Here is a 12,272-nt window from a genome sequence, read left to right on the forward strand (position 1 = left end):
ACACAAAAAACACACGAAGAAGCAAACGAAGTGGAAAAACAAGCGCATAAGGGAGTTTCGTGAAGCATATCGCATTTAACGAAAGCGTGTGTTTCCACGGCGATGAAATACTGGCGTGACGGGGGACGACAGCGACGGCGGAGACGAGGACGAAAACAAATAAACTGAAAACTTTTTTCTCTTTTGAAAAACGCTATATACCGAACACTTTGGAAGAACAGTGCATGGCTGGGACTGGTAGAGTTCGCTAAAGCAAAAGACGGATCCATGCACATATCAAAAGACAGCCGTAGCTTTTACTCGCGTGGAATAATGAGGGTTTAACGATAAAATGTGTATATGCCACTGACGCAGTATAACGAACTCTCTTTCTCTCACCCGTAGGGACCAGAGGACCAAATCTTTTTCATCTCTGTCGGTACCGTAACCGTGTACAATATTACCACCGAACGATTATCTTACGCTACATACATGCTACTTCGTATAATATGCCAATTAAGAGTTAGACACAATTAATTCAGGGTGTATAGTGTAGGTTTATGGGGACTTGGGGTGTGTTTTATTGAAAACCTTTGACGAAAAACTAGTTTGCAGGTTATGGGCGCAAAACAGTCTAAAGGATATTGATAGATTATCTTTAGTGGGGTATTTTAGGCTCTTGTTATAGACTATGAAGTGTGTTGATATTGATTTGGGCACATTCGGAATTGCTGTTCATCGCCACGTCTCGTTTCAGAAAGCTGCCAGGTGGAGAAAAGGGCATTCGATCCATCACGATATCATTTAATTCATGCATCATACTGTAAACAATTGACCACAGCAAACACAACTACACATGGATATTTTTGCCAAAACAGCTTTTGTTTTTGAGCTACACAGATTCACAAGGAAACATGTACCACCAAAACTCCCAGTGGCTGTTTTTAACGTTGAAACTGAGGATTTCATAAAGTCTCATTTATCTTTGGTTTATAGACTTAATTTTTTTTTTAATTGGTCAGCTTACCAAGTATTTAATTGTATTTTATTTGTTAATAAAATAACAGTACACATTACTGACAATGTATCTGTATTTTATTTAATGTAATTTAATTTTATTATTTTAATAAAATAAAAGTACACAGCAATTCTTACATTAACATCACTGACAATTTATCTGTTTTTATTTTATTTTATTTAGTTTAATTTAATTTTGTCAGCTTACCAAGTACAAGGCAGGGCTTACATTAAAATTACTCTTAATTTATTGTTTTTTTTTTCCATTTATTTATTTATTATTTATGTATTTTTTTTTTTAATCAAATAAAAATACGCTGCCTGTCATACATTAACATTACTGACAATTTATCTTTATTTATTTTATTTTATTCCGTTTGGTTTTATTTAATTTCATTTGTCAGATGACCAAGTACACAGCATGACGTACAAATTACTCTCATTTGATTGATTGATTTATTTATTGATTTATTTATTCATTCATTCATTCATTTATTCTTTTTTTAATAGAATAAATAATACACAGCAAGTCTTACTGTCATTTCATCTGTTTTTTTATCACATTGTATCTTGTATATTAGCTTGCTGACTGCTAATGTGTAAGTTGCATTAAATATGTTAGTTTGAAATAGTGCTGAATACCCAGCGATTAAACTAATGCTATTGATACAGCACGATCACCATTTAAAACAATTTAATTGAATTGTAGCTCCAGCTACTTCTGTACTGTGTTCCCCAAACACGAGAGCATCTGACGATAACAGAGGCTTTACCGAATCCTCCGAAATGAGGTTAAAAACAGCCACAGAATGAAGTTTTGCAGCTTCACGCTGCAGTGACGTTTCCATTGTGAGAACAGGTTGTTTTGAGATAGAATTCAGGAAAACCTTTCATTTAGAAGCAGCCTAAAACGTGCCATAGTAACGCTTCGAATTTGTTTCAGTGGCTTACACTGATATGCTGTGTGCCAGAAGGGCCTTCTAGAACATTTATATTAGACAAATCAAACCATAAAACACAGCACACAGAGAGATCAGCAGTCTCTGAACATTTCTATAGCGTTGAGAGACACTTTTAAAGACAGTAGTTCTCCCCTATTCATGCTTTATTCAGGTATTTCACGTGTGATTACACTTAAATGAACTTCGTAATTGCTCATAGTTACACTGTATTGTGCATGCCTATGTAAATGTAGTACTTATGTAGAGCCAGGCCACAGTTACGGCCTAAACGACTGAGAAAAAGAAGAGAAGTGATGTAAAGGAACAAAAATGTATGAAAAAATAGTGTTTAGAGGTGAAAACGTATAGAAACAAACCAGCGAGGCCACATCACCACCGCAAAACATGGTAACATTCGTTTTAAAGTCAACATGAAATCAAAATTGAACCTGTTTGCTTTCTAAATACACGTTTCTAGTCTTATTTTGAACGACTCCGCAGTGCACATAATTGCAAATGATTAAATACATTCATGTTTACTTAGAAATACGGCACATTACGGAAGTAAAATGGGTCGCAAATGCCGTTCCATGTTGACTTTGACATCATGCTTAGTTGTTTTAGACCCACAGAAACGTAAACGTTTTGGACCAAACCTGTTATGTTGATAGCAGGATTTTTTCATGCACAGCCTGCCATGATCAGTCGACCGTGCAAATGTGCCACGTGCCACGACAGCACAATTTCCTCCAATCAAAACAAGCGATACTTTCTCTGTGCCGTCGTCCCATTCATATTTTGTCAGGAAACGAGAAACGCTGCCTCTCTTCTAGTAGTTTACGTTCTTGAAGCTAATATGACTGGACAGCACATTTCACTCTGGATCTTGAAAAGTGGTCAGTCTCTCGCTTAATATTCAGGGGACAAAGTGGATCTTAAGTGCTTTACAGGTCAAACAAAGTACATGATTTAATATTAAGGCAGAAATTAGCAAAGTTTTGATGGGTGGATCGCCATATGGTTAATGTGACTGATGTGTCAACACAAAACATGAATCAGTTATCAGTTATCAGACAGGTTTCCCTTTAGAAATGGGCGAGTTTCCTGAAAACGTATTCAACAGGACAATAAAAATAAATAAGTAAATATGTTTAGAATATGTTTAAATGTATTTATTTATACTATACATATATATGATACAATAAATAAATTTTTTAAAAATTCTTTAAAATTCTTAAATATAATTTAAGAATTTTTTTTTGAATATTGTATCATATGTATAGCATAAATAAATACATTAAAAAAAATATTTTAAAAATTCACACACACACACACACACATATATATATATACAGTATATGATATGTTAACAGCAATTCTGAGGACCAATGTGATATTTTGAAATTAAGCACATTTTCCAGTCATGCAAATTCTCATTACTGTAATGCAAAATCCATTATTATGAAGTCATCATTATATTATTGTTAAGTTTTGTAATTGACATTATTCTCAGTTGTTATTTGCTTCTCATTACTGTAATAATATCCAAAATAAAAAGCGGAAATACGATAATAAATATAACGATAATCAGATAATAAATTAACCACAAATGCTATAATGGTGTATGAGTACTTACCTTTAATTTTTTCCTATAATGAGCATGAGATTTTTATTTCATTATGTTAATGAGAATTTGGTACAAAAATGTCCTTAATTGTCTTTTAAAATAATGTCGCAAAAAAAAATCGTAATGGTCTTAAAATAGACTTTTATTTTTCATCCCTAATATGGAATGGATCATTAAAACTAGTTGGAGTCCAGCAGGGTCCATAAACACACGCACACACACACACATATATATATACGGCTAATAGTTGCACAAACATTCCAGTTCCTATCGCTCAAGCGGGACGTCTGCCATCTGTCTGTCTGAGCTCAAATTAGTGATCAGGGACAGAGCAGCTTTTCAATTAAACACCGATCAGATGATCACAGCGGAAGGTCACTATATAATCAACATTCAAGGGCACAATTCTGTTCACTTTGACATCTTCCATTCATTCTGTTTTTTAATATTGTAAAACTGACCTGGTAACTGTTAAGTGACGTCATCATTCTAAGACGGGGACCCAGCGAGATCATAGGTGTGTTTGGAAAAGCACACTAACATACTCCTCATACTATTTTTGCAGTATGCATACTGTTCTACGTTTATCAAATACACAGTATGCAAAGCAATACCCTAGCAAGCGCATAGCAATGAATTAAAATCAGTATTATACACTGTAAAAAATGCATTTTCGAAGATGTAAATAACAACTAAGATTATTATTAACTAGTTTTTATTAACTAAGATTATTGGAGCATGTTTTAAAAGATAATACGATTTCATTTTTCTACTTCAATATTTCATGTTTAATTCAATGTGTTACTTGCCATTTCTTTTTGTGAAATTGACTGTCTACGTCTATTTTTTTTAGTGTCGTTAACTAAAACTAAAACCATAAAAACATTTTTGTTACTTTAAATAAAGTAAATATTAGCTGAATAAAATAAAATACACAATAAAAGTGATAAAAACACAAGAAAATTACTAAATTAGTTCAAATTAAAATTAAACCATATAAAACACTATGCAAAAAATAAAAACTAATTCAAAGATTAACAAATATATATATACGTATATATAATCTTAATTATACAAAAACAACACTGATTCACACAGAACACCTTAGCAACCACATAGCAACACCCTAGATACCATTGCAGAAACGTTTGCATTGATACCACATTTTCATAATTAAATATACTACTAGCCTATTTTTACAAATGCGCTGGAAAAGAAATGGTGTTTTCACTGCTAGTAAATTTTCACAAATAATTACAAAGAAACGGCAAGTAGCACATTAAATACATTTTGAAGTAGAAAAACTGAAAGAAGTATTTTCTTGTAAAACATACTTCAGTTATTTTTATTTACAATTTTGAAAAATCATTTTTTTACAGTGTGTTTGAAACTTATTGCATACTGCATGACAGACTGACATTTCAAACAAAAAACAGTACGAAGTATGCAGTGTGCATTAAGCAGTGTATACTAGTATTCCGTTCCAAACAACAGAACATTCCTAGTGGTGCAGCAGCTGATCCATGCACATGGCACATGCAATTATTTTGTCCGGATATTTCTAAACCTGTGGCTCATACATGCTGTACAAACATGAATTCTCATGCTCTATTTCAATTTTTATTCTATTTATTGCCAAAAAAAGAGAAAACTAGTTCTTCTTTCATAGCTTGCCCTGCCTATAGTTCTTTAAATCACTCTTTGTGCATGCTATAAATTGCTAGAGACGTAGAAACATTTTTGTAGTAAAAGACATAGAAAACATAAAAATGCACCATTTTTTGGTTTTGATTTTCAAGCAGTACCTCCTCGGGTAACGGTCAAAGCTTCAAGGCGACTAGCGGAGGTCACGCTCTGTAGTCTTCGAGCGTGCTATCATGCAGTAAGGATATCATGGGAACATAGCACTGCGTTTGGACTCGCTGGACATGCTCTTCAGGGTTTGGGCTGTTTTGGGAGTATGTTTTACAAACTGTGTTTTTTATTCATACGATGTTACTACCTGAACTAAGCCATGTCCTCTTCCTTCATACTCCCCATATACTGCCATAGTCCTCTGCTAGAGCCAACGCTGCATACAGTATCCAAACATACAAACCTCAAGCTTTCCATCCACGTTTGCTTTTCTTTCCCGCGTCTTTGATGGAATGATTTGTTCCAGCCAATACTCCGAATGTTTTGTACAGAAGAAAATGGTTATAGATTAATCTACTGGTATGATATTCCTATGAATGGTTCTCTTTATATATGTCAAGGTAATGAATGCGAAGGGACGGGCTCATGAAATCTGTATTTGCTGGGGATATTGATAGCACAGAACGCTTCTTTCAGGTACAATGGGGAGTTGCGCAAAAGCTCCCGGCGTTTTCTGTCGCGACTGATCCGGGATCAGCTCTACGTGTGAGCTGGAGTCCAACACGAGACCTGGATCGGCGACAGAAAACAACTCGGGTCGGCTTTGCTATGGACGATTGTGTTATATCTTAGGGTTTCTTAGCACAATATACAAACAGATGTAAGCTAAATATTGAATCTATGTTTAAATGCTATGGAGGGAAGTGTGGGACACGACCAGATGTTCCCGTAGCGTCTGTACGATGAGTTTAAGCCCTTCTCTGGAGGTGTAAAGGAGCAAACCTTCCTTTTCGTTTCATTTTTGAACAACAACGAACCAGTTTTGTCCCATTAGCTTCCCTCTTGAACTTGCTGCTTTGACAATTAAATGTGTAAAAGGTTTTAATTACGGTGATCTATTTATTGTTTTGCTCATTTATTTATTTGATGATTTTTATTATTAGAATTTGATCATTTGCATTGGTTTATTTATATATTTATGTATGCACTTTAAGTTTATCATTTGACATAATATGTATAAATGATGCTTATTGGGGCTTTTTCTGTCTTTCTTCTTTTTTCAATTTTACAATAAAAATGATAAATGCTTACCAGCACTCTCGGGTCATTGTGTTGATGCAGTCGCAATGGAATCATAGTGAAAGGATGGAATGAATTCTGTTTAAAAGTAAAAAATAATAATAATAATTAAAAATAAATAATAATAAATGGGGAAAATAGCACAAATCAATATTTAAAATTAAAATAAAACTTTAATTATTTTTTTGTCATCAGGATGTAAGACATAAGTACTATATGTGTGCAGGATGCATGCACACAATACTCAACATTAACATTACATTTTAATAGGATATATATAGCCTATATATATATATATATATACTGTGATCATATTTGAGGTCTTTTTGACGACATGGACCACAAACAAGTTTCACTAAGTGTTAATAAAAATAAATAAATAAAAAGTAGTTTTAGTCATTTTATACCAGGGCTATTTGTTAACTAAAGCTAAAACTATTTTTTTTTAAATGTTACTTATAAAATTAACCTTAATATTAAAAAATAATAATAAATAAATAATTTTTAATTAAACTTTAAACATTTTTCATTTCATTTCATTTAATTTACTAAACTAATTCAAACTAAATAAATAAATAAAATAAAAAAAACATGTTTAAATGTTGTAAGACAAAAACACAACAAAATTACTAAAGCCCAAATCTAATTTAAAATATTAACAAAAACGATATAATAATATAAAATGTGTGCTTATAATGAAGTTTGTATCTACCTTCATTGTGTTGAAAACGGCTTGGACATTCAAAATATCTTTTCATTTTGGGTTGAACTAAAAGAGAATAAGTTTGAGATGTTGCCTCCCGTCCTTTAAAATACGGAATCGTCCCGTATTTAAAGGTAAAATGATGCGTCCCGTATCAAACCAATACGGGATGCGATTTGTCCCATATTTTACAAATGCCAACACATAGTTGAATCAACAAATAAATATTTTTAGTTTAGTTTTCAAACTAAAATGGGGTCTGCAGCGTTTTCAAAAGTCTCCGTTTTCGACCTCGAAAACGCCGGAGTAGTGTAAACGATAGGGAGCCCGGTCTCATGAAAATGCGTATAAATAGTACGCCAAATAAAAACGAAAACTCATGGTATTGATATGCAAAAATGGACTTTGGCGTGCATATGATACGCACGTGTTTGGCGTGCATATAATACGCAGTTTTCGCGTGCATATGATATGCAATTTGTTGGTGTGTATATGACATGCAGTTTTCGCGTACATATGATACGCATCTACCCCACAACCATTATCCTACCCATCGCGTAGCATATACACAAGTCCATTTTTGCGTATATCAATACCACGAGTTTTAATTTTTATTTGGCGTACTATTTATATACACTTTCATGAGATCGGATAGGCGTAACTGTAGCAAAAGTTATGCGTTTTAAAACGAAAATGCACTAGTGTAAACGGGGCCTCAGAAGCCCTTTCACGCGACCACAGCATGCAGTAAACCTGCGCGGTTTTAAAACATCTAGGACCTCACATCTGCCCTTTGAACACAAGGCTCTCCAGATGTAGGGCTGAATGGGAAAGTTATCAATGTGTCTGTCCAGTAACTAATGATGAATGTGCAGTTTGCAGAGAAGCATTTCAGTTGCTCACGGACTGACTTAAAGGGATAGTTACCCAAAAATGAAAATTGTGTCATCGTTTACAAACCCACAAGTTGTTCCAAACCTTAATAATTTCTTTCTTCTGTTGAACATAAAAGAAGATACTTTGAAGAATGTGGGTAACCAAACAGTTTCTGGTCCCCAATGACTCTGATAATATTTTTTCCCTACCTTGGAAGTTACTGAGGACCAGAAGATGTTTAGTTACCCACATTCTTCAAAGTATCTTCTTTTGTGTTCAACAGAATAAAGAACTTTATGCAGGCTAAGAACAACCTGGGTAAATTGTGACAGAATTTAAATTTTGGGGTGAACCATACCTTAAAAGTGACAGACACATCTGTGCTAAGGTATAGGCCTATTGTTTTATTAAAATTTGGATAGTCTGTTAATATAATATTCCATACATTATCAGAGCTTGGTAGACATAATTATTATATTTTAAACATTATTAGACATGAATTAACAGATTATAATTAATGTTAGACCCTATTTATTAATTTATCATTTATATTAATCATAAATATATCATAATAAATAATCAAAAATATCATATACAATTTGGCATTTTAAAAAGTTGTATAAAATGCTAAATTATTTAGATAAAAATGGGACAAATAAATGTAGACCTAATTTAAGCAAATGAATAATAAAATAAATAAATAATAAAAATTCATCCCATCCAGGCAACAGCTGCAGAACTGTCAAAAAAAAATTAAATAATAAAATAATAATAATTATAAATAATCCAATTTAAAATAGCAATATTAATATGTTCTGTCGGAAGTTTACATAGCCTACTTGAGCATGGTTTTTTGTTTTTTTGGAGGGGAGGGGGGGTGAATGGGTGTCCCTTATTTTGCCTAGCTTAAGGTGGTAACCCTAGATGTCATCTGCAAGGAGAAAGTTACATCAACACTTTTAGTCAATGAACTAAAGTTTCCTTTCCTTTGAATGTGGCAGATATCAAAAGACAGTGACTCGGTGGCTTCTTCAATACATTTTCAATTATAATGAAGGGACTGATGTGGTGGATGACTGAAGGCATCAGTTCATCTTTATTACCGTCAGTTAATGAGAATCAATCTCACTCTCGTCTCATCTGAACTCTCTCAGGGTCACAGATTATGAATTAGAATTCTCCTAATGAACTGTCTTAATGTGACCGTCTGTGAGACTATCTCAAGCTTTTCTTAGCAGAAGGTGAAAGTCTGACATGAGTTAAAAGTTTAAGGGCAGCGGCCCGTGAGCGATATGAGACTAAATACGACGGGAGAGCGATAAACGGACAGATTGATTGTGTTGAAGCATGAAGGACAAGCATCGCGTCTGCTGCATCCTTATAAATCCTGTCTGTGGAGTAAAAAACATCTGAAGTTAAATAAGTTTGACTCTACGACTGAAAATCCAACAGATCACGCTTTATTCAAGGTAAACCACCACTGAGGAAGCACAGCGTTTCTTCACAGGTAGGCTATTTGTCAAAATACACAACACACACTTCCGTTTTGAGGATAAACACGGTTTGGCATAAACCTAATGAGTTATGTTAAAAAGTTGGCTATATACTTTATTAACAGCGTGTGTTACGCCCGCTACTACAGCAGATACCAAAGACGCAGATCGTAACAGCGTGTCATGATTTTAGTTTGTCGAAGCACATGATTAGCATGGGTGCGTCGCGACTAGCATGCTAGGATGCTACACGATAAAGGTTGAAGGCCGTCTAATTTAAATCAATAGTTTATAATGCTAGTTTCAAAGTTAAACAGTGTCTTAATCTTTCATATTTAGTACATTTAACCCCTTTTATGCCGGTTAATTGAGCCTTAATGAAATGTTTGTGTTGCTTGATTTTAAACACGATGGATTGAGTATTAATTGAGAAAATGTTAGCCAATTGCTTTTTCATCTACTTCTTCGAAAATATTCTTAAAATGTGGTTTAAACCAAGAAAAAGACAATTTAAATGGCTCATGTCTCTGAAATACTATGTTTGTACGTTGCCTTTACTAAAAGATTGCATGTCCAGTATTTGTAAAATATGTTTTTGTCTTGTTACTGCTATACTGTGAATAAATTGATTTATTCAAGGTAAACCACCATTGAGGAAGTACATCCATGTCGGGGATTCATATACACCTAGGATGCTTCGAGGGTGAGTAAAACACGAGCCAATTTTCATTTTTGGGTGAACTAACCCTTTCATCAATCCAGTATGTCTTTTATTGACTTTAGGCCATCGTCACAACTATTGAGTAATATTTGCTTGACAAAATGTGTTGTGTGTGTGTGTGTGTGTGTGAATTGCTTGTGTCACTGAAATTATACATTGCTTTTGGTAAAAGATTGCATAAATATGTCTAGTATACTTGTAAAATGTGTTGTCTTTTTTTTTTGTTACTGTGAAGCGAGTTGTGAATATTCTGAATATATATTGATTCATTCAAGGTAAACCGCAATTGAGGAAACAATGCATCTATGTTGTTCCTTTTCTAATCATTCTCATTTTCAGGAGTATTACATATACTCTACTGTTTGTCAAGAAATTTTCATTTAAAAAAAAATTAATTACAAAAAAAAAAAAACAGACATTTAAGCCTCTGGTGCCCTTTGTTTGTTTTTGACTAAAAAAATGTAGTTTTTTTGTTTGTCTTGTTTTGTTTTTAATTAGGCCTAAATGGTAGGAGACTTGGTAAAGGTTTTGGCACTTGCTATGTGAATGCAAAAAAATGATGGACACGATTTAAAAAGGTTGAAAAAATAGTAACTCTTGTACTCCTTGCGGTCAAAAATGACTGCATTGGAAAAGCATGGAATAAAGAAATTCGTCCAGTGGAAATATTTTGTACTGTTCACAAACAAAATCTTACTGAAAGCTCATTTTTGTGATATCAACCTCAAATTTGGAACACAACTTGTTTAGATTTGTGGCTTTTATTTTCTCACAGTTTTAGAGTAAAACATGTTTTGAAAAATTTATAATATTTACCATTTCAAATTTGAAAATATTTTTGTGCATTTTTCATAACAAACCTCTTTAACTTTTTTATATTTTGCTTTATTTATTTTTTTTGTTGAGATTGAAATATTAAATAAAAAATTTCACTGAAGAAAATAAAACCCTAATCTTTGTCCGCCTCATGAGGAGCATCAGAGAGTTAAAGCTGAAAACTGTCTCATATCAGGTTGCACATACTATTATTTGTGCATAATCCGCTGTGCAGTGAGTGACGCGGGCTCTGCGGAGGAAAACTGGAGCAGATATCAGATGTGTGTTTGTATGGCGAAGGATCTCTCTGCTCTGATGAAGTGTTCATTTGCTCGTCGCCGTTTTGCTGAGCTCTGCAAACCAAAGTGCTGAGTCTCTGCCATCGCCACTCCATCCCGATCAGATTTTAATCAACAAAAACTTTGGTTTGGACAGCTCTCCCACAAACATCTCATCACAACGGCACTCCATACATCTCACTAACAGCCCCATTAGATCAGAATGTATTTCTCTTTGAAGAAGAAGACAAGAAAAATCAATCCCCTCCTGCTATTCTCTCCATCATTTGTAAAGAGATTGTTAAAATGAGACATTGATCTGGTTACGATCTCTTTATCAGGGACATTAGTCTGAGGTGGTGACCTCTAGATATCTAACTAGCAATAGTAAATGTTAATATGCATAAAGGTTTGTCCTTAGACCAGCCTAACCGTAATCACAGAAAAGTTTATGTGGCAGACAAATACCACTGTGATTTATGAGATCTAGATTTAATATTTCAGCTGACATAAAATTAGTATCACAAATCTCAGAGGAACACCGCATTCACTGAATGAATCACACCACCTTAGTTCTGCCTAAGAATATCTCCGGATGTAAATTTTGACATGTCATTGAGCAAGAAATGCCAGGGGTTACAGGGGTAAAAATATAATTTCCAACCCATTGATTTCCATTGGTCAAGTATCTCTTACCCTATAGTGCCACTGTGTGGTTGAATGCACAATTTAATTGTTTCATTTGTCCAGTCTACACATATTTTTATATAGAAATAGATGTATTGTATGTTTGGACCGTTTAATCACGCTTAAAAATGCTGTTGTGTTAGACTTAGTGTCTGTATCCGCATACCTCAAATTCCAAATTTTCTGTTGTTGTTTGTTTT

Source organism: Sinocyclocheilus rhinocerous, unplaced genomic scaffold (genome assembly GCF_001515625.1).
Source record: "Sinocyclocheilus rhinocerous isolate Xijiao unplaced genomic scaffold, SAMN03320098_v1.1 scaffold1534, whole genome shotgun sequence".
In the NCBI taxonomy this organism is placed as follows: Eukaryota; Metazoa; Chordata; class Actinopteri; order Cypriniformes; family Cyprinidae; genus Sinocyclocheilus; species Sinocyclocheilus rhinocerous.